We start from the raw sequence: 25099 nt of genomic DNA on the forward strand, positions 1-25099 counted from the left end.
TGAAGGCCAGGGTCACACGCAGGCAGGATCCCCTGCACGGGCTGCTCGGCTGCGCCTGCGGCTCCAGCAGCTGCAGCTGCTCCTGTCCCAGCTCTGAGCAGATCCTGCAGCCTGCAGAGAGGGCTGCAGGTTTAGCCTTTTCTGTTTGTGTTTTTTTACTGTCTATTTTTAGGTCTTATCCTTTCTAGCTTGAAAAAAAGGCAAGAGTTAGGAGTCGTGAATTTTGGAAAGACGATGTTTTGTATTCTGTATTCTGTATTTTGATGTTTTGTATTTTTTCCTGTTTGAATCCTTTGTGATAGACAATTTGCTCAAAATTCCAGATGCAAATTCATCTTTACCCAAAGAGTCAAACAAAAAAAGAAAGAGAGCTGAGGGACAGGTACAGATGTTCTATTTACCCATCCAATCACTGAAATTATTGCATGTGACATAATCTTGTACGCCTATGAAATATCAAACTTTTCATTCACGATGGTTCAGTATTATGCTGCAGAAACAATATGGTTTTCTTTTCTGCCAAATATGTTGCTTCTTTTAAATGAAAATATCTATTCCTTTTAATTTTCAGTGAAATAAGTTTAAAAACAGTGTGAATAGATGAGTATTTTAACTCAAAATTTAACAGGAAAATTAACATTAAAATAGGCACAATTAAAGCATTTTTTCAATAACACTTGAATTTGAAAAATTAAATATCTCATGTAGAAACTATACAAATAATTTGTTGATTCTTGCATTTTTAAGGTCTGCTCATAGCTGAAATAATTTTGAGTTTGAAAAATCTTAATTCAAAAGTTTAAGATAGAATTTTTTTGCAGTTCAGACAGTTTTTTACTTATAACAGAAGAATATGAACTGGCACAGCCCTGAGTCTTTTGTTTTCTTTTCTTTTTTTCAAAATAAATTTTCAGGTTTTGATTTTATATTTTTGTGTGCTGCAGCTAGGTTTCCAGAATAATTTAAATAGCAGAGTACCTTACTCCTGGCAGCATTAATCAATGCTGTACTCTGCCCACTTTCCAGTTTCCCACTTGTCTCTTAGGCAGACATGCTGCTTTGTCCCTGTTAGGCTGTTTCAAGACCTGTTTCAGCATAGCTGGCTTACTCTAGTATTACTCTAAACATTGGTATTTGAAAATATGGACATAGAGAGGCAGAACTTGGAGGCAAATAGCACGGTGGGTTATATAGATAGATCTTCAAAAGGGTGATGGTGCCAAAGTAGTGTGCTAAAGTAAGGGGCTGCTGGTTTCAGTAGTGCCTGACTCTGTCTCAAAGGTAGGAACCAGTAGCCAAACCAGAGATAACATTTCTTGCAAGAAAAACATGATTTCATGACAGGGAGAATGTTTTTTCTGCTAAACTCTGTAAAGCTCATTGTATAACAGAGATATTCTGTTTCACTGGTCTCAATCAATGCTATTCTCGTTAAGGGCCTCCAGTCTTACCCCCGGCAAAGATTTCACTGCAATTAGTCTGTTTAAACAGAGCCATTGAGAGTTTTCTTTGTCACAGAACTTCTGGAACAGGCCTTAAGGCAGCTCTGTGAGAGCCAAAGGATAATAATTTCACTGCGCAGCAGCGTATTTCAATTACAGTATAATTATAGCAAATGTTGAAGCCATGTCTGACAATTGGTCAATGGAAAGCTGGATCAGACAGCCCTGAAACATTTGAAATTACAGGTTGGAAGCTGGGGTAGAATTTTGGGCTGAGGTCTGCACTACAATGTGTAGAGCTGGACTGGCTGTTGATTGAACCTCTGTGTGGAGCAAATGCTTGGAGAGATCTCTGCCTCACTTTTGTGAAACTCTGAGTTGTCAACACACCCCATTGAACTTGTGGCAATTTCTCAAGGCAGCAAAACTCCACTAATGGGCTGAGAACTCAGGAGCTGCTGCAGTTCATCTTCTTGCATGAGAGTCTTCTAATAGACATGAAGAGAATGGAAATACCTCAAAGACCCACCCTTGTAGGGTTTAACACAGGGTAGGAGAAGTTTTTATGGTCAGACGTCTTGTGAATTTATCAATTGCCTTAACAAGACCACGTCTACTTTTTATTACTGAAACATAATTCCATATCAAGTTATCAAAATGGCATTAAATGCATACCAGCTTAGCTAAGATCTTCTTAATAACCTTCTTAATAATGCAGCCATATTCTGATTTTCTTCATTTATAGTCATTAACTTAATTTGATGATCTATCTAAATTATTACATCTGTCACAAAGATACGGTTCTTCTAATTATTCCAAAATCTAAGCCACCCCGTTCCCCAAAAAGGCTAGGCTGGATTTTTAAATTTTTAATAATTTTTTAAAATACTTAGAAAAATGTCTTACATGGTAGAAAATATATTCTCAGCACTACGTCACCAAAGATATTTTAAAAAGATGATTCAATTAATACATAACCATATTTGAAAATTTCAGGGATTTACAGAAATATTTAATGGAATTAGATTCAATGAACTTCTAACAGTGAGTAGAAATAAATTATTGCATCCTTACTGTCAAAGCAATTTCAGGTTTTTTATTCATCCTCTGTTGAGCCTTTTAGCTTATTTCAGTTTTTAAATCACACACAATAGAGCTTTAGGGGCCTGCATCTCTGTGATTTATAATACAAAGGAACAATTATTTCTGCAGGTAAAATTGTGCTTTCTGGAAAAGGTAAGATAAACAGATGTGCCTAAAGCATCCTCAGAAATGGCTAAATGTATTACAAATAGCAATAATAATAAAAAATACAGCCATCAACTGTCTAAAGTACTTTGTGAACATTTACGTGTCTACTTCTATGATTCAAGTGGCTATAAAAAACCTGAGAACAGAAAGCCAAAACCTTTTGGATAATCCCTTAAGCCCCCAAACAATAAACAGGAACAGGTTCTGACATATAATTTATCAAGCTGTGAAGTTTCTATTCTTATGAACAAAATCCTCGTAAAACAAAAATAAATGAATAATGTGAGCACAGTCTTGGGGAAAGTTGAATTTCTAAAAAAAAAGCTTTAGCATCCTTTCTCCAAGTCCTTAAATTAAGGTATTTGCATTAGACTCATAGTAAAAATGTGAAAAAGGTGAACACAGAAAAAAATCTTTAGTTATATTACTTGACTTTATAAGAACTTCTGGAATTACAAAGGTTTCCTTGTCTGACCTAAAATTTTCTTTGGCAAAGGTTTTACAAGCATTAATATTTACTCATTTATATGCAGCAGAAAAAAATGCCTGTAGCATTCCAGAGTGTGAACACTATATTAAGTACATTCTAAACACCTATAAATATTACAGGGTTGGAAAAAAAAGAGGTTGTTAACACTTCTCAGAAGATTCTTTTTCTGGTCTATGTGATTCTTCACCATGTTCAGTGTTGCTTTGATGGTATTTATAATATTCCTTGCTAAGCAAACCAACAAAGCCATCACAGGAACTCTTGTCCCATGAGATTAATTGTTATATACTCTGTTAAAATGAAAAAAAAATATATATATTGCCCAAATTCCAAGCGAATTCTTACAAAATCTTTAAGGACTATTCTCTTCACACAAGGAAGCACTTCATAGTTTGCAGGAATTTGGGTCAGTAGAGATTTCCAAGTGTCTTTCACTTTGTGTGTGTGTGTGTAAAGAGTGGTTTATTTAAGGGCTTGCTCTGTGCATCCCAATCCTAAAGTTTATGTGAAGGCTCCAATAGCTACACCTGTGCTTCAGATTTAGTGTAGTTTACCCTTTCATTTCCAAGCTTCAAGCTAAAATTACTCAAGTTTGTTTCTTTGAAAGAAAAAATATGCAATTTGGTTTTCTCTCAGAGCAAAGTGCTCTAATAACTTCTGTTTTTTCAAAAGGAAACCTAAGGTGTGCAATTTTAATGATGGCTATACTTCAAAAATAACTTTTCTGTTGCTTTTGTACATGTACTAAATTACATTCAAATTTTGACTCAAAATGGAAAGAAGGGGGCCTTGCCTAATAGCTCTAGAGGTGGGTTTATGTTCTTAAGTGTCAGTGACATATTATAGAATAGTTAACTGATGAAGGTTCCTGTCACAGAATTTTTTTGACTGATTTTCATTATATGACATGCCACCCCACAGCTAATTTTCGAAGGATATGTTTTGTTTTGGGGCTGATTTTTGCCCCAGCGGTGCTGAAAGTCGCTTTAGTGGATTTCCTCCTTGTGAAAAGTGGGTTTGTTCTGATTTTGACCTTTATGTTAAGGACATATTTATTTAACTCCATTTCTCCACCTCCCATTTGCAGTCAGCTGTGTTGTGTTCATATGATCTCCCAGCCACAGCCACAGGACTGCTCTCACAGTCTGCAGTGACATGTCTTCTGAGAATTGCACATTTCTCTGCACAATTACAGCTTCAAATAGTCTGTGTCACATGTAGCCAAGGCCTGTGACAGCTGTCACTCAGGAATACTCTTCCTGACAAAGAGAGATTATAACCTCACAGATCATGCAGGCTTTATTATTTGTATTTAATTATCCCCCAGTGGGAAATAATAACTGCAGTTTTCCTTATGCTTTATCTTGGTGCAAGGTTGAAGCCTGTAATCGCATGTACATTCCTAGCTGCCTTAAACTAGGTTTTTTTCCTGTTTGTTCCCAATCTTTGCAGCCTCAGGGTAAACTCTGCACTCTTCCATTATTAATTTAGACAGACACAATTTCCTAGCAAAATAATTAGTCAACATGTGGCAAACTTTTGTAATAAACTAGATATAAAATGAATAATTAAGTTTCTTGTTAAATCAATAACATTGATCTTGACTTCTCCTAAAACCAGATTGTAAGAGAGCAATTTCTTCTGCCTCCTGAATTTTGCATCTTAGAATGGAAGACTGACATTTGATTTCTATTTGACAGATATTGAACTTTAAATAGTTTTATTTTCTGTCAAAGCTGAGGCAGTGAGTTAAGGAGCAGATTTTGTGGCAGCACTGCCAGAAAACAGCTTCCAGTTCTTTAATGTCTGCCTCAGATCACCAATATACCCAATCTCATGTCTTTGCCGCCTTTGTAGAGCTGAAGTTCTCAGGGTTGTGTTTAAGACAACAAATTAAGTCACTGAAATATAACCTGCTGTTTTCCAGTTGCAGTTGCAGCTGCTGACACGTTCTTGGCACTATTGCCAAGAATTGTTCCCAAGAGGAAATGACATTTAATTGTAGGCTAGGGTTACCTGAGCCTGGTTTGATACATTCGATCTGCCTGCTAACTGAATACATTCTTTTATAACTTTTTGAAGGATTTAATGACAACAGGAGTTTTTTCATTAACATGAAAATTGCAGTTTTGTCTTTGCAAAATCAAGGCATTATTTGAATTCACTAATATCAGTCTGCCTCATCTTCCAGCACAGGTTCATACACACCTGTAAGAGCTCCTCTTGAGGATGCTGTTTTATTATGCCAGAGCAATTGAAACTGATAAATGGTGATCAATGCAGTTAAAGAGCACACCTAAAATGAACTATAGGTTACATGACCCTTGCAGCAAATACAAATTTGCCTTCTGTAGTCAGTGAAAGTTATCAGGCATCCTCTGCAAGGTCCCAGATGCTGTCACCTCACTAGGCAACTTGACAAAGGAAATACAATTATAAACAAGAAAGTCTGTCATTTAATCCTAATTAGATTTTTCAATAAATTGACTGAAATGGAAAATGCATCAAGAATATACTCTTTTAATAATCCAAAAGATTAGGAACCCTTTCAGACTGTGCATGGTATAGGGAACATAACTATTAATCATTTTCCCTGTTAGAACAGAATGTGTCTCTTTTCCAGGCTGCTTTGTCTTGTGCTGCCTGTGCCAAGTGTCACTAATGCCTGCATTTACCAGTGGAGGCTTCACCCAGAGCATATAGACTTACTAAAGGGGCAAATGCCAGCATCATTCTCCAACCATCTGCTTGCCTGGGACTTGCATGGGAAATGTGGCCAAACCTGCACTCTGCCCTGAGATTACTGGATACCATAATGAATGTTTGGCACAATTAGCAGCCAGAGTAATTTAGAGAAGCATTCAGACATCTCTGGCTAATGCCAAGAATCTGGTCCCATGTATCTGGAGCAGGACTGGAAGTGTGAAGGTGACACACTGCTGACTTTGAAGGCTACCAACAAGTTATGTTCTGCATGTGCCATCAGCTGATAACCAGACCCTGTATCAATCTTATAGACTCGACACAGAAACAAAAATTTCTCTTCTGCCAATGATTATGGCTGGAAGAAATTCAATTCTATTCAAACCCTTAATTACTGAAATATTATATTATCTGTGAAGGTTTGAACTTGTCTGTGCTACACATTTAGAGAAATTAATCTGAATAGGAAAACTAAGCTCAGAGTATATATACTGCAGTATCCCTTTGAAAGTCTTGTCGCAGAAGCATTGCACCATTAGAAAGCAGGAGTTCGTAGAATATGTTTTAAGAAAAATCTGGGAATGGAATCCTTGTGGGGTTTTTTGACAGCTTTGAGTTTTATGTACTAAAATGTGAGAATTTGTGAGCTGACTATACAGCCACCATAATTTTTCTTAATTGCGTAGCTCTGGTTACACAACCTTTCTTCTACTGCTGCCTGGAGTATAGACCTCTTCCTTGATTCACAACATGTAAATTTAATATTCATGTTCTAGGAGGAGCAGTTCTATCTCCAGCCCTGTAATGCCCTAGAAGCAAAACACACATTTCAGCTTTTCACTGGTACCCAGAATGGAGTCCCTGAATGGGATCTCTTGGCAAAAGCTGAGTTCATAAAGCATTCCAGCCTCTACAGATGATGGATATTATTCTACATTTTGTTAGCAGAAAAACTCATGTCAATAGTTTTCTGATTTGGAATCCTGGTTAGTAACAGTATTCATTTGTAATTTAAAAGAAATTTAGCTGGCTGATTTTCTGAAGGAAATTATAGAAGAAAAATACATGCCTTTTCTGTTAACAAGACCCTACCTGGAAGACCCATTTTTACCTTTTCATATACAGATTTGTAGGAGGTGATTCACTGGTCAAGAACTGAAAACCTAATTAACACCATCCTGTTCTGCCACCAGTCTGGCCTTTTAATGCAAAATTGTATTTATGAATGTGGTTCTTAGCATTGTGGTGTTCTTACAAAGAAAATGTTTTATGAGTTTTAGGAAGTAGAGAACTTTCCAAAATTGGCTATGCACTAATTACCTAGTTTGCTGTTGTTACCTTACACACACACATGTCTCATGCAGGACAACAGGAACTGAAATTCACCTCTGCCAATGTGTCCCTGTATACACACACACACATCTATCTGTCTGCAATATACATTACACATTCATATATGCACGTGCATGCATTTTGAAAACTTCCTGAGTAATACACTGAATTCAGCTGAGATACAGCAAGCCTGAATATATCTCCAGTAGAAATCACTTTCACCTGTTACAGAGTCAGTACAAATCAAAGATATGGAGGTAAGAGCAGGAAATATGACTGAAGAATTGTTAGCAGACAAATTTAAGGTGATGGAACAGGTTTATTTTATAGTGTACAACAATATATTAATGGTGCCTCGATGTTGCCCTATGAAAGGCATAGATGCACTGTAGCCATTGTAAAGCAAAATAATATAATCTGGATTTTTACTTGAAAGATTTACTCAGCAATTACAATAAAAATATACTTGAAAAAGATGTCTTTATCCTATGGGTACAATAATCAGCCAGCACCATCATTTTGAACACTTCAAGCTCTTGGTTGCATAAACAATTTTAAGTATTCCCATTTACTATACTATAGAAAACTAATTTATTTTGCAGAATTAGAAAGTGAAGCAGAAGTGAAGGCTAATGTCTTCAGGTTTGATTAGCTAAAATGAAGCACTTAATTTGATGATTAAACATTATCATTTTTGGTAGGTTTTTAAATGCACTGACCACCGGCTTTTCTGCAAATTTGTAATCTAGGGATGTATTAAAAAATATTTGCATTCTTTATTGTTTTAAACAATAGGCAACCAGTGAGTAATATGCATGTATATAATCAATATATATATGTATTTTTAAAAGTGCCTTGTAATTCCTTGTGAATAACGTATAGAGGGATTAATTGTTGATTCAAATAAATAAATATATCAGATAAGGCACTAGATTTTTAGCACAGCCCACACTATAGGACATCAGGACAACTGTGTGAGACTAGGGAGAGTTTCCCTGTTGTGCTGTGGAATTTTTTAATGCAATTTTCTACTCCTTTATCTAAATGGGAAGAACAGTTTTATTTACAAGTATAAAGACAACTGAAAAGGAGAATTGCATGAAAGTTGGTTTTTTTAAAATCCATTATTTCCATCCTATCCAAACCTAATGGTTGTATTGCTTTATTACAATATTTCATGTTGCCTGTGTTTCTAAGGTATTTGCATTCCAAGAAAGTGTTTCCCAAGAGCATCTTTAAATAGAATACTTTCAAAAATTTTGAAGAAGACTCTTCTTTTGAGACTTTTTCAGTTTCAAAACATGGTGTTGTGACTATGCTTCTCAGAAAATAAATCAGGCTAGCAGGACATTAGGTCCATATAAGAATATTTAAATAAAGCTGTGAATTTTTTATTGAGAGATACATTTTCTCAAATAGGATTTTATCTAGGTTTGGAGGCATTTAGTATACATACAGAAGGAGTAAGAGTTGGAAATGTATAAATATTTTTAGTGTATAATTACAATTTCAGTAACTTATTTCTCACTTTCAGTGATGGTGGAAGCACCATCATATATCAGGTACGGAAACCAAAGCAAAGGTATCAGTCTCATTCAAAATGCAAGCCTTGAATAAAGTACATAGAGCAGGCTGTAAATTTACATCTCATAATACCCAGTGAATCAGCACGATCATCAGCAGAAGAATAGTTGAACATTGAGTAGAAAGCAATCATTCCATATTAATAAAACACTGTTTTTTGCTCAGTGGCTTGTAACGCTGTTCATGACTTGGATGTCTCACTTGAAAGAATATCTGGGGGTGGGATGCAGAAGGCAGAAGGAAAGTGGGTTTTTTCTTTCCTTTTTCCGTGTTTCTGAGTCTGCTTTCCTATTTTTTTTGCTACACTTCCCGACCACAATCCATTTCTCAACCACTTCATAATGTGAGTTCAGAAGAGGTTCATAGCCCAGTGGATAAAGCATTACATTGCTAAAATATGGTTTTCCTTATCCCCTAGAAAAAAAAAATCTGCCAGTCTGTCACTGTTTAATGTTTCACTGTTTCAGTGTTTAAGTGTTGATGAATGCAACCACAACAATTCATCATCAACCAGAAGACTGTTTATTTACACAAGCATTTACTTATCCTTTTCTCCTTTTCTCCTTTGTCCCACATATGGAGTAGTTCACTTCCCCAGCTGTTAATTTCTGTATGTGTTGCATCTTTTCTCAATTGGAAACTCTGTGATCATCAGTCCAAATTTTCAGGTGAGATTTCTTGTATTGGAATACTGCAACCTCCTGATCAGGTCAGACACCACCTGTCATAAACAAGTACCTTTATCCTTTCAACATGCAGCTATTTCTATTTAAATATGTCACTTGAAAAATTTGCAGTACTAATGCATAACTTTCTTTCATTTTATTATTTTAGTGTTATTGCTTATTGAAAACTTATAACCAAGGAGTTCTCTGATAAGGCCTTCACCTGTTTTCTAAGCTTCTCTGTCTCCTCCCTCCTATAGTGTTATCCCTATTCAGAAGAGATTTTACAATAACTATTACAATGATCACCCATTGCTAAATCTATAGTATGTTGATGTAATGATCTGTACAGATCAAAATCCCTACCTATCAGAGCACCTCTCCCAGAGAAGACCACTGCTCACTACAGCAGGACTCCTGCTAAAGGCCTTTTATCTCCCTTTCCCTGTGAGGAGAAATGACCTCATTTTGTAACATTTAGCTAAACAGATGAATAATGAAGTAGTGAAGAACCCAGTCATTCTAAAAGTGAAGCAATGCTTCTGCAGCAAGGCTAATTTGGATACCTAGGCTCTCTGGAGAATCAAACACATACAATTGATGTGCTTAATTAGATTGTGGAAGGCAGAAGTTTCTCATAATACTGTTTGCACTGTTAGCTTCAGAGCTGAAGTTTGCAGAAAAATTGGTCTAAACTTTAAACACCAGATAAAATGCAAATGTTAGCCAGACTTAATAGAAATCTAGCTGTTAGTTAGCCACGTTTCCAAGAGAAGGGAGAAATGCAGGGGATGGTAAACACAGAAGAAGTACAGGAGATCTGTACAGATGTTTGAAATGTGTGCTGCTGTGTTTGCTTTCCAGTGGAGCTTTCAGCTCAGCCCATCTGCTGCGCTCAGCCTGCCACACGTTGTGATATTTGTCTACACCTTGGCCCTCAGCCCATCCGGCTGGTAGCAGGCTGCACAGCGCTCCTTGGGAGGATGCTGGGCTGTGTGCTCACTGCTGGGCAGCCAGGGACCAGGGCACATTGTGGACAGTCCCCTTCCCACACTCGAGCCTTGACTCCAGCATCCACTCTGGAACCAGCACTTGGGGTCACAGCTCTGCTGACCCACAGCGTGCACAGAGCTCTCAGACTGCTGGTGACACAAAATCTCTATAACAAATACATTAATTTAAATCATCTTCTCTGAGTGAATCATTCTAGCTTGGAGCCAGATAGTACTGATGTTTGCAAGATGGCCTTATTAGATGCTATTTATTTCTGTATTAAAGAGAACAATTTGGATTGAAGTCACAAAAAGAATTACAAAACCTAATTTATGGATTGCTCCAACTGGAATCCACATTTCTTCCAGGCAGACAGACTTTTTTGTTGTTGTTGTTATTAGCTTAATGAGGAGCATAGTCTCATTTCATTTCCTTTGGAACTTCTTACTGCTTGGTCAGTTTGTTTTCATAATGCTGGGTCTCATCCAGCTGGATTTGGGCCCATTCTGGTACCATGCTGCTCAACTAGTTTTATAGCAGTTTATGGCTCATATAGTTAAAAATGCCACCTCTTCTTTAGACATAATAATTTATGATATTGAGCATGCTGAAGCGGCTTCTAAATGTGCCATCATTCATCTTAAAAATACAACAACCGAAACCACCACTAATGTGAACCTACCCGTACACACATTCACATACTCAGTACTTGCAGTATTCATATTCTGAGTAGTGTGCTTTGCAGTATTTAGAAAGTTTATTCAGCTGCATGAACCTGGGTAGAAAATGTTTTCTGTAAAATTGTCCTTTCCTTTATTGATGCCTTTATTGAAATTCTTCTACCAGAATGCTGCTTGAGCCTTTCCTTCTACCTGATCCTTATCAATTAAAAAAAAAAAAAAAAAAAGATTAATCTCTATCTCTTAGCTGCATAGATATCAACCCTAAATAAAGGTAAAACTTAATATAAAATTTGGCCTTCTGTGCTTAATTCTCTTTTTTGGCTCTGAAAACCTAGTTTGTCCCAGGTTTCTCATATGATCTTAAACTATTTCTCACTCATATACATTTTCTCTCGTCCTCCAGGGCTTTCTCTTTTCTAGGCTGTGTCCTGTAAATACCATTTTCTAATTCTTGACTCTTGTTTTCATCATCATGACTTGTCCCCATCAGATCCAACTGAAGAGCATTCTGCACAGCCATGATTTGGGAAAGCAAAGCACCAGGGACTGTAATTACTGCTGCTCTCAGCACGTCGAGCCGTGTACTGGCAGCTCCTGGAACTGTTAACCCACTACATACATGCTGTACAATTTAAGCAACTTAGATCACAGAGTCTGTCAAACAGCTAATTTGCATAAGTAATTTGAATAACAAAGATAGTTGATTAAATATGAAATGCATATTCAAATGTTCTTTACAAAAAATTAAAGATTAAGACATTCTCTATAATGTCAAGGAGAGTTTCACATCATGGACCGAGATACATTAGCAAACTTTGCAGAGACGTTTACTGATGACAATTGCACTGGAATTATAAAAATATGCCTCAAGTAAAACTGCACATGATATAAACAACATGTATCCAGAAAAATTAAAGAAACTTAAGTACTGCATAGGTGTGAGAATAGGACACTTACAGATGCTTATATGCTGGTTCTGCTTGAATTGTTTAACTTGGATTGCACACAATATGATCAAGGCAAATAGTAGTCATTTTAAAAGAACAGACTTCATGAAAATTATATCTAAATGACATAAGATGAACATATCAGTAAAACAAAATTGTATTGAAATGATAGTCTTTACTCCAAATTTTTTGTTGCCTAAAGGGTGTCAAGATATGATTCATAAGTAAAAGACAAAGATAGAAATAAGAGAAGATTAAAAAAAGAAGATAAGCCTGCAATTTACTGAGGTTTTGGATAATTGATTGAAAAGAGAATTTCTAAGAATTCTGGTCCATATTTTCATATTAAAATAGACCCTTGAGATATACATCACCACCACCTTCCTCTTCAAAGTATACTGGGAACATGATGCATGGACACAGCACACCAGGCCAGAAAGAATCTGCAGTGGGATTTCCACTTGGACAACATTCCAGTCAATGGAGGAGCCTGTTGGTCACCCATCTATCAGTTCAGATACCCAAGTGAACATAATTTTGTCCATGTTATCCTGTTTCTGTTAATGTTTTTCAATTCCTATGACATTATTCTATCCAAATTAACTGGAATGAATATTTTTCAGCAAAAACCTCATGAGAGATATTATGAAATATTCTAATAAAATGTCTATGCAAAAATATATTTACTGACCTTCTCTGAACTGTTTAGCATGGATACTTTATTAATATCAAGCATCTGCTTAGTGCTGAAAGCATATAACTTTTTGGGACAATCCCCTATCTCAAGAATACTGAGGTAACAGTGCCCTAGTGTTCATTCATTTATATAGAATTAACATCTAGTTGTTGTCAAAACAGTGTCTTGAATACAGAGAAAAATATATCACTTTGTAGCGGGGCAATCTACAAGATTGGGTGGCTATGAACACTCATGTTTGCTGTGAGAAAAAGTTGGAAGAATGTTGAAATTATCTTCATTCTTATCACATGAATTTTTTCCTTCTTAAAAAGATTCTAAGATTACTAATCTTCTAAGATTACTGAAAGGGGCAACAGGAGCAGACATTAGGTTACTGACTGTAGTCCTGTGGACTGGATACCTGTGGCACAACTTAGAAACAGAATAAATGATTGAAGGAAAAGTGGAAATGAAATAGCATCTAATGAAACTGTTCTGGAAAACGAGTGAAATACTACTCAGGTGTTTATGGTTTTGCTCATGGCCTGGCCATTGCCACATAACAGCTACAAAATGGAATAGCTCCCAGGATTTCTGGGAAGGCAGGAACAGGCAAGCCCTGAAGGCTGAAGTAAACTCCTTACCTCTACCTGTCAGAGTGTGCACGGGGGAGAAGGCCTAGCATTGTGGAACAACACAAATTTTGAGACTGGAGCAGCAAACTTACAGACAACCAGAACCATTAGGCCCAAAATTAAGCAAACACAGAGGATTTGCTTTTTTCCAAGTGGATCTCTGGGAAGCAGGTGGCTCCTGCCTGCTCTCTGCACGGGGGGAGTGGGTACGAGTACCTGGCTGCCTGTGCTTGGGTGAAATAAGATAGCTGATTTCTTTGAAAGGGAGAACTATTAAGCTGCCAGAGTGAAACTGGAATATTACATACACCTATAAAGTCTTTTGAATTTACTGTTGTAGTGAAACACTGATTTATAGGCCGTACTTGGATGCCACTTTTACACGTTATACCTTCAATGCATCCTGCACTACTCTGTTGATGATTGAACAGTGGTATACCAATAAATAACTATCAGATGGATATCAAGAAAATGGATTTTTCCTTATATTTATTAGTATACTGAAACTAAATAGACTATAAATATTTTAATGAGGATATTTTATAGAAGTGTGGCTTTCAATAAATTTTAGATTTTTTATTTCCATTTTGCCTTTTATTGACACAAAAAGAAATTCATTTGGTTCTCGAACAATAAATTTATAAAACTTGGTGTTTATATGCATATTTCAGTGTTGGCTGAGATTGTCAAAAGTAACAGCTAATCTTCTTTATGTAGCAGGGTGCTGAGTAGGCTTAAAAGTCCTTTGCTTCCAGAATGCAATGTAATTATAAGATGTGATTACAACTGATTATAATCAATCAGCATAGTCTTAAGTGTAATTTATATTGCTGCAGCTGTGGTTAGATTAAATCTTCATATAAAATACAATTTCTCCAAGATATGTAAAATTATTTGAACAAACCCAAATACAGTAAACTCATAATGCCATAAATATAGAGTAAACGATGCCAATTACATAATACTTTAGAGCTGCGTGTACCACAAAATAAGTTTCCTCTCAAAGAGGATATTCTCGATTGGAGACACAAGATTGTCCTTTTGTTATTGTGACAAGACAATGTTTCTGGCCTTCTGAACTCTTCCTTGCACCATTTGTCACATATAACGTGTCACACCACCAGCACCAGAGCTTCCATAGGCAGTAAGAGCTCTTTTAAAACAATAATAGAAACTAGGTTTGAGGATTTACAGAACAACATGTTTTAGCCGGATAAGACACATGCTAGCTGTCAAAAACTGCTGAGCTCTCACTGCTAATCAGCTAAATAGCTTTGTGCAGCTCCTTCCCCTCTGCCTGCAGCTCCCTGCTGGAGCTGGGGAGCTTTTCTGCAGACATGGATCAGCCAGATTTGCTCCAGCCCTTCGGAGAGCCCTGGCAGGAACCCAGGGCTGCTGCAAAGGGGCTCCTGCTCCCAGGGGACAGCCAGGACAGCACCCCGTGCCTCTGCTCTGTACCCCAGGCAAAGTTTGGCTGTCTGTACTTCTGCTGTATTTCTGGTCTTGGTCAAGGGTTATCCTCAGTTTACAGCCTGCAGAGCGTCTGTAACAATGCTGGCTGCCTTCAGTGGGGACGTGTGCAGGGCTAATGGAATGGTTTCTCAGTGCTTTCATTTTTCTGCACAATTTTGTGTCCAAAAAAAATCTCACCAAAGGATATCTTGTCCAGAAATCTTAGATTAGAAAAACTGCACAAGCAAAAATACCATTTTAACGTGATAAGAGTATATTCAAACACCCACAACCCCACCTCAAAATTAAAAAAAAAAAAAAAAAAATTAAAAAAAAAAAAAGTTGTTGTTTTTTTTTTTAAGGGTATCACTTTAGCCTACAGCTTTGATACTAACAGAAGATAATCAACTGTTTCCTTCCAAAAATGATAGAGTATGAAACCTATAAAATAATGGTTCTCCTGGCGCTTAGAATAAAGCTCTTCACTATTAACTCCTAAGATTTTAAATTCTTGCCCAAAGTCCCTTTGCCCAGAATCTGAAATAAAAATATGATTTTGTGTGTGCAATACAAAACCTGATTCAGATCTGCCTAAACAAGAATATATATCTCCCAAAGTTTTCTCAATTAAAAGAAAAATCCATCTGTTCCCATTAGGAAAGAAAAAACAATCTGAAAACCTATAAACAAACCCAAAGTCAAAGAAAGAAAGAAAGAAACAAACAAACTCCCAAGCCCTGTGGCTTTTAGTAGGAAAATATTTATTGCTTGCTTTCCTCCAGAACTAATGTGTCATGACATCAGAATAAAATTTAGAAATAGCCTCCCTAGAGCAGTAGGTTAGTTGAGATAGAATCTAACTAGTTTTCAACATTAAGGATTCTATATTTTGGGTATGAACCTTTAATTTCACTAGCAATTAACTTCTTTAAAAAGAAATTAATATTTTTTAAATTATTATGTATCACTAAGTCACTGTGCTTTAATTTTTCCATGCTTAATAAAGGCACATTTAAAAGAGTAAAAAAAATGTGTGTTCAATAATGTAGAAAGTGACCCTAATAAATTCATATATTTATTAACAGCAGCAAGGGGCTGTAAACTGTAAAAAATGTACAGAATAGTATAAAAATGTTATTTTTATATAGATTAAAAAAAAATTAACCAGTGACATACCCAATCAATTGATATTCTGATTCTCTGTGTTTTAACCCATAAGCTGCCTATTGATAGCCTTAATTTATGAGCTTGATCTTCAAAATGAATTAATTTCTGTCCCACTGAGTTATTGTGTTTTGAACCTTGGTGAATGTTTTAATTCTTTGCTATTCTACATTTGTTTGTATGCAATATTCTTAGAGCAGAGTCTGAGAATGTCCACTACTGTATAAAGAAGCATAAACAATATCTGCTTTACATCTTTGCTGTTAAAATAATAAATATTAGAGAAACAGAGACACAAAGCTAGTAGAATAAAATTTTATAAAAGCATATCATCAAAACACATAAAAAGTCAAAGAACTGAGCATGTTGGCTGCCATTGAAAGAAAAAATGTGTGTGTTTAAGTATGAATGGTCCATACCCAAATACTATTTTTCATTCAGATGAAGTAGTATTTAAAATTTAACAAATTCCATGATCACAAGCTCCTGCTATGATAATATTTAAATGTAGTTTTAATCTAAATATTTTTAACCTGCTATTTTCAAACCCAAATTCCTAACTATGTTTACTTTAATTTAACTACACTGAACCAAATATGGCATAATTTCAAGTTTTAAATTTTAGTGCTCATCAAATTTCCAGTTATAAAAGTAATTTTTCTTATTCAGTCCTGAATCTGTGTTTGAGCCAAGCAGCTGCATATGAGGGCTGCCAGAGTTGTTCTTCGTACAGTTAGCTGACTTTAAATTACTTTAGGTGCAGAAAAAGCTATTTTATTGCTTTAAAAGGAGAGGTCAGTGTAGTGTCAGCCAACAGACAGAACCCTTGTATGAAATTGTTTTTTGATGCTTTACATTTCTAATTTTAATGGGTTTCTGTTTAATGTATTTACTTTGATAACTTTGAACATAGAAAAATAATTTAAACAAGCACCCCTACTTTATCCTGGTAACATCTTTCCCTGCCACTTTAAAACAATTTCTGGTCACATTAAAGTACTCACCATTACCACAAGACTTTTCTAACTAAAATAACCTCACAGAACTCCAAATATACGGCAAGTTTTGGTTCTACCTTTAAGTGAGTTCTTTTCAACAGACCCAGTTTTTGAAGCTGTGTGGGGTGTCAGGAGCCCTGCAGGCTGCTCAGAACACCAGCAGGAGCTGCTGGCATTCAGGGTGGGTAAGTGGACATGCTCCCCTCCTGGTGGCAAGGGTGGCAGTAAGGATGAAGGATGTAGGGACAGAACCTGCTGGTTTCTGCCTTTTTGGATCTTCAGTTTTCTAAATGCCTTTGAGATCCACTCCCCAGAGACACATTGCTGAATGGGAGCCCCATGGCTCTCTGGAGTCAATGAGCACCAGTCATTCTATTTGGAAATATTCCACTGGGGATATGCTCATTAAGTCTGTTCACTAAGATGATAGTCTTTCTATAAGAAACATAACCCCAAAAAAATCTGTAAATAATTTAAGTAATCTTAACTATAGACTTGCCTGCTGTAACAGTAGCAACGACATAGAACAATTTTTTTATTTTAAGCTTTAATATTCTGACTGCAATTCAGAAGTTCATTTCACTCAGGAAAGTGACTACAGTAGATGGTTGGTGACTTTTAAACTTAATATGCCTCAGTATTTTACTAGAGGAGCACTAAGTGCCTAATAACAAAATTCACAATTCATTACTTCAGAAGTTTCTTGCCTAGATGAAAAATAAATTTTATAAAACGTATGTTTTCTAAAAAAGATACATAATAATATGTAATAATAATGTAAATAATATAATATCTAAAAAAGATTAATATAATGGTGAAACAGCAATGACAAAGGACAACAGTGTACTTTCGGGATTCTTGCAATACTCTTAGTTAAAGGTACATTATCAGTCATCTTTAAACAATTCTTATTTATCCATAACAGGGTCAGAATGTCCTACTTATTAATTATATTAAAAATCCCTTAGTTATCTCTTACTCAATTATCTGAACAGTCTCCATGTCCAGCATGACATTTAGATAATGAACATAGCATTTTAATGGTATCACACATATCCACATGGATTTATTTAGCACATGCTTAAATCTCTAATTTTCAGGAGCTCTAGAACCTTAAAATCAACGTGACCGATGTCTTATCAATTTCACTTCAATCAGAAGTATAATCTTTGAAAGGCTAAAAGTTAAAATTAAATTCTCATAACCAGTTTTTCAACCTGTAGATATTGTATTAAAATAGGAGGATTGAGATACAAAGTATTTTTCTTTTTAAAAAAGAAAGTGGTTTAAAATATGGGAATATTTTTACTGTTATTATTTATTAAACAGGGATTTATCCTATTAGACTGTGTTAGAAGATTCATTCACTATTTGGAGACAATGACAATCAGATTATTAACAGAACATGGCATACCTATTTTCTCATTGAAGTTGTGTGAATTTTTTATCATGTTTCTGTTTCATCTAGAAGACCCCAATAGGTAACATATGAAAACTTAACCAAAAAACCTTTTTTCTTCAAAGGACCTGTGTTATCACATTTGGTGCAGACAAGAAACAATGAAACAAGAAACATGGCATATTTGTCATCAACAAAATGGTGAATTTTGTTCATTATGTTTGGGGTTCTTTTTAGCTTAAAGAGAGCTATTTATGCCAATAATCAGCTGAAGTTAAGAAAATCTATTTGTGGTGAATTGCATACATAGCAGCAGAATTTCTATTTCCAGAAATAAACATCTTCATCTCGCCTGCCAAATGAAGAGTTTTGTTTAAGGTTGGTGAAATACTTCTACATTAAGAAAAACTCCATGTAAATTTTAAATTTATAATTTATATTTTCTAGTTTAAACATTCACTTTTTATGTTTGCATAGTATTTTTAAGTCCTTTCTGCAGTCACCTAGGATTGATATCAGCCGTATGAATTGGGTATATAGTTATTAGGTATCTAAAATAGGAGACATGACAGCAATGATGAATAACAAAATTTACATTAGAACACTTATTAATATCAAGAATAAAAAATAGGGAAAGTCATATAAAAAGACATTTAACATATGTTTTATTTTCCATCAAACATGCCTATTGCTAAACCAAAGAAATGATAAATGGAAATCTGATTTCAAGAATATAGTAATGAAAAGAATTATTAAACTTTACAGTTTAAGATGATAGAGAAACATCATGTCTTCCATAGAAATAATGTAGTCTAGATTTATAGATTAGGATCTGTAGACTTAAAATTCAATTCTTTTTTCTTGAAACACATTTCTGAAAAGATTTTGTAGAGAAATATAACTCTAGGTTTGTGAATGCCTTACATTTAATTTTAAGAAAAAAGCATTTTATATCAGCAAGTCCAATTGGATATAACCCAGTGTGTGATCGCTTACAAAGTCAATGGTTTTTCCTGCATTTTCCTCTACTCCTCATTATAAAAATCTTTTTCCAAACTGCATGTATCAGAGGTCATAATCTAAGTCTTGACTTCCATTTCTTTGAAATTAAAGATTTCTCTGCCATTGCCACCATGACAGACTGAATATTGTCCAATTTACAGAGCACTAAATCCTTGAACCTTAAGACTGAAAGGAAACAGAATGAAAATGTGGTGGGTGGAGATATTACCTGTGCTAAGGAGGCAATACCATTTCAGAACATATTCAAAGCAGAGTAACTCCAAGTTTTATTTATCTGTTTTACATAATTAAGTATATTATTGATTAACAATTAATTTGCTATAAAAGTTCTTCAAGACTGATTTCTACAAAAGGAGATCTTTGTGGACCAAAAGTATCATGGATTCCTTTGTATGAAGGATATGATTTCCATTTCCACTTCATAGCTGCCTTCCTTGTTTCACTTACAGACCATCCAAGAGAAAAGCATGTAATGGATAAAAACATTGATTGCCATTCGACTTCCTAATTAATTTTCAGATAATGATGAACATTGCCATGAACACATTCCCTTTCTTTCCTGTGGAATGCATACAAATGTTGCTTGGCATGGAATTTTGGTTGCAAGCAACACTGGAAGGTTTTGGAGGGCAGCATTAAACTACCAGGGTTTTTTTTTGTTTGTTTGTTTGGTTGGTTTTTTTTTTTTGTTTGTTTGTTTGTTTGTTTGTTTTTAATAAAACTGGGAAGATAAGTGAGGCTGCTTTATCTGCAAATTCATGGGGCCTCAGTCAGATGAGAACTTTGAAAAAGTAAGTTGTGGCTTAAGATGAAAGGAATTATGAAAATTGGAAAATACTAGTACAGAAAGAATGGAAATAGAACACTGGTAAACTTGTTACTTCTATGTAGGATTCATAGTAACTTCTCTCTTAACTCTTCTCTCTTCAGGAGTTCAGTTTTTCTCTGAGGAAGAAACAACATTTGAAGTGAAGTATCATTTTCACTTTATGGCTGCCAACTGGTGTATTGATGCTAAAGTAAGAGCCAGCTTGTTCCCCTGAGATGGAACCATTTTAAAGCCCAGTATGTTGAATATTTATTACAGGCCTAAATTATTTTGTGGAAAGGCTTCACATCAACTCTTTATGCTAATGCTCATTTAGGAATACTAATAATCTACAGCAGAGTACAAATTCCATCATGATAATTTATTTTAATCCCCATGCCACCCATTTTAGGGAATTTTTTCTCAGCAGCTTTCTTGTCTGGAAATGAACAGTGCCGGGGTCAGTAATTGCTGGAGTAACAGCAGGCTCCTGAATCTTAGGGTACTGAATGGAGGGTTTGCAGGAAGGAGGAAACACATCGTGAGAAAAATTAAATTAGAAGATGCATTTTTTTCTTTTTTAAGGGAAGTTAGTAAAATTTAAGATAGTTTTGTCTGTAATTTCTGGAACATCAATTTGATCTCTCAGGTTCAGACCGCAGAACTCTGAATGGGGGGCACGTGGGGGGGTGTTGAAATATCAAATTCACTAAGGAAGAAGGCTTTCTTTACCCTCTCTCATTTGTGTTACAAGTCTATTTACAGTAGGTATCAGTGGGAAATTGAAGGGACAGAGTCATTGTGTTCCATTTCTAAGTTACTAATGGTGAAGAGTTTGTACTTGTTGGTACCTAGTTAAAGGGATATAACCTAATTGAATCACATTAATCCTTATTATGTCTATTAGAATGAAATTTTCTATAGCATAGATTAAGTTTTTATTCCTTATTTATGCAAATTAAATTGAATGAACTTGTTATTTAGGAAAAAATCACTGAAGAGAATTTAAATACTTCATTTATTCAGGTCTGGAACAGTGAAAATTCTGGTCATAAATTAATACTGATTGTACATATGTGCTATTATTTCTATTGCCACTTCTATTATCATAATACCACCGAGTCTAAGACAAGACTGTACCAAACAATATTCTGTTTTGCTGTCATTGTTCTTTGAATTTCCAGAAGAGAATCGTTCCTAATTATGGGATGTGATTCTTTGACAATGCCTTTTAACAGGGTTTTTGACTTTTATTTCAGATAACCAAGTCCTAAAATACTTGACCTTAAAGAAATACTGTAATAGTTAATTAACAGATCTTAAGGAATATGGCTTAAATATTAAATAGAAAAAACACTTTGCATTTGCTTCCCTAATAATAAATGGTCTGATTAGAGTGAACAGTAAATAGCAACAGTGAATTGCAAGCAAATATCAGCTCTGGAGACTGATTCAAATATCAAGCCATGGTGACTATAATTTCTGAAAGGTGTGATTGTACCATGTTATGATGGGCTATTTACCTTCTCTCCATATTTTATACATCAAATATGTACTATAATCTACATATATAATACATATAAAATATGCATTTTTGTGATTACATTCTAGCATTTGAATTATAGATTCAGGCCTCATACTGAGGTCCCTCTGGGGAGAGAGACTGTATTTTTATGTTATCTTAATTTTTAATGATAAATCTTACTGGGTGTTAGTTCAGACTCTTGTTCAAGGATAGATTCTAATGCCTGTCAAGTGTTTATAGGTCATGTGTCAGTGGCCACCTTTGAGGACTGATTCTGATGCAAACAAACCTCCATGACTAATTACCAGCAGCCCCTTTTGCTACTTTGGCAGTTAATTTTCCCACAGACATTCTCAAGTAAAACAATTACCTGGGTTGCCTCTGATGCAGTTCAAATTATTGCTTGTTTTTTTTAAGCCTTCAACCAATAAAAGAAACTATTCACAAGGCTGAAAATGTTTGAAAAGTCATTGAGGCAGTGTCTTTAATTTTTTAAAAACCAGTGGAGTTTAGGGGATAGATTTAGTGTGGATTTAACATCAAGTTATCTTGAGATGAAAAAAAAAAAAAATTCAGCATTTAAAATGTTAAGGTAAAAGGCAGGACACATTGGTACTTATTATTTTTGGATAAGATATGATTTCAAAGGAAACATCAAAATACCTCTATGGGCTAGCATGCTAAGGTAGGAAGACGGCTGCTCTTGATTTCTAATGCCTGAAGTCAGGTCAGGAATACCAGCTGTGATAAATTGTAAAACAAGTATGTATAGTTTGACAAGCCAAGTCAGGATTTGCTTTCTGGAGTGTTTTAAATCTTTTGTTCTTTAGTTCTGTACCTCAGAATCTCAAAGTTAGCTAAACAGAGCCCAAGATCAGGCATGGGGATTGCAGCAACACTGGAGACTGTAGTGCACTTTGTGTGCACGTTACTCTCATCCTAAATCTTTAGCTGCTGAAGGTAAGAAGAAACTCTTGAACTATAATCCTAATTAGGGAGGAGGAATATGAATGGAGCTCAGCAGCAACACTGTACTACCAGTAACAAAAACATGCTTTCCTCTCAAAAATATTTTTAATATCTACAGATAGATTACAATAATTACAGTCTATTAGTATTCTTTTATTATTTAAATTTTGCACTGTGATAAAAGAATAGTCATTAAATATAATTATGAAGAATTTAGATAAAGAAATTATTTAGAAGATATGTGTTTCTGAGAACAAAACCAGTAATTTTTCTGAGTATAGTCCACACCAAAGAAAGTATTTGTATTACTATATTTACTGTTCTACTACCTCATTACTGCCAGTATTATTTTTTAATTCTGTTCTGTAGTGTAATGCTACTGTTTGCTTTTAAAAGGATGATGTATTAAGAACGAAGGCTTCTAAAAATATTAAACCAAGTTTTCAAAACACATATATGTATGCATACATGCATACATACATTGCTTCACTTAAAAAAAATCTACTTGTGAGAGACATATAGAACCATCCATGGCATATTGTTTGCTTAGCCACATCTGTGTCCAGGCACTCAGCACATCTCTCCAAATCTGCAGGGCCACAGCTGACAGCAGTAAAAGGTCTGGCAGACTGGGGAAAGAGAATGTGACACCTATGCAGAAACTTAGTGCCCCACACATCACTTCTGGGGAAAATCACAGTCCCGAGGTTCAGCTGCTGAAAAGGAGCTGAGAGGAAGCTTTGCCACAGTGTTCATGGGCTATTGTAGGCAGTCAGGATAGGGGAAAACCTGAAAGAGACTTTCAGCATTGACATGTAGAGAGGAGTCCTCATTTTAGTAGCAGGGTTTTGATGCTGAACCTTGGCATAAGGGAGTGACAGATAATGTAATAATGTTTTAATAGTACCAGAATTTGACTCAAGTTTGAGAAGATGTTCAAGTTCCATATATTTTGTATATAAAAATATGAAGGATTCTCAGACTAAAATCCAAGAATTTAAGGAGCTTCTGGAAGATGGAAATAATTCATTCCCTTTTCCCCCCTATTGCTTTAACATTAGTGCTGAAGCTCTGTTTGATGCAAAAAAAAATTAAAAATTAATGCAGCTTCTGTTTGGTGTTCACTTCCCCCACTTATATATTTATTATCATTTCTTGTGAGGTGCAAACCATAGAATATTTTCAAAGGCCATTGTTTAATGACAGCATGCATCCACGGCTCTGGTGGAACATTTATAATGTTTTATATATTATTATTATTATTATAACAGTTCAAAAAACCTTAAAAAATCATATTGAAAAGGCTGCAAAGATCTGAAATACCTCATGAAATTATTTATTGTAGACTCAGGCCTGTACTTTTTTCATGCTCTAGGTAAGCATCTTAGTAAGAGGAAGCCTACAGCAGACTGAGGGATGCACTGAGCAGCCCTGGTCCCATATGCCTTCTTCCATGGGCTGACTTTACTCTCTGTTCAAAACAAATTCCATTCTTCAGGGACATTTACATCTTTACCTCTGCAAGACATCAGGGAACTTGCGTGGACATAAAGGAAATATAAAACCTTCCATTTTGTGGTTTGGAGGAAATTCCTGGGGGCTGAGCTCAGTGTAAAGGTGGTTTATTATTGGAACTGGTATAAGCAGAGCTTGTCACCACTGATTTGAATAGCTGACGTAAGGTAGAATCCATTTGCCTTCCCTAGATGGGCACTTCTGCTGCAATCAGCAGGAATTATTTATGTGCTTATTCTTACATTTAGATTTGCAGTGCTCAAATCCATGCATGTAAGCACATTTGAAAATTCCTTGTGGCAATGCAACATTTTGCCTCCTTTCTTTCAGCGTTGTTTTGGTTGTGTTGCTTTGATTGCTTTCTTAAAGATCAGTCATTCTTAATCAACTGTATTTATATGATTATTTAAATGATACATAGTTATGCAATTAGTAAAAGTGTTTAGTCATCATCTGTTTTGAACATTGAATTACGAGTTTAAAATTGGACTTGTTTATCTCAGGGATATTTAAATGTCTTTCTCAGGTATGTGGCTCCCATTTTTTCTGGTTCTACTAAACCATGAAAAAATGACAAAAATGAACATACTTCTTCAGGTTGTTTTGATGAAAATAAATCTACAAACATAGTCAACAAAATTACAGAAGAGAGCTGGACTACAATGCTCAGATGTTTATTTTCTTTCTCACCCAGACACTGTGACAGAAAATCACGATGAAAAACTCCTGCCAAATTGATTTTTGTCTCAGAACTGCACAGAATACCCTTGTAATGAATCAAAAATTAAAGTCTAAATATTTTGATGAGGATAGTTTCATTACATTAGGCACAGCTTAACTTA

This window comes from Fringilla coelebs, assembly GCF_963513975.1.
Source record: "Fringilla coelebs genome assembly, chromosome: 9".
NCBI lineage: Eukaryota > Metazoa > Chordata > Aves > Passeriformes > Fringillidae > Fringilla > Fringilla coelebs.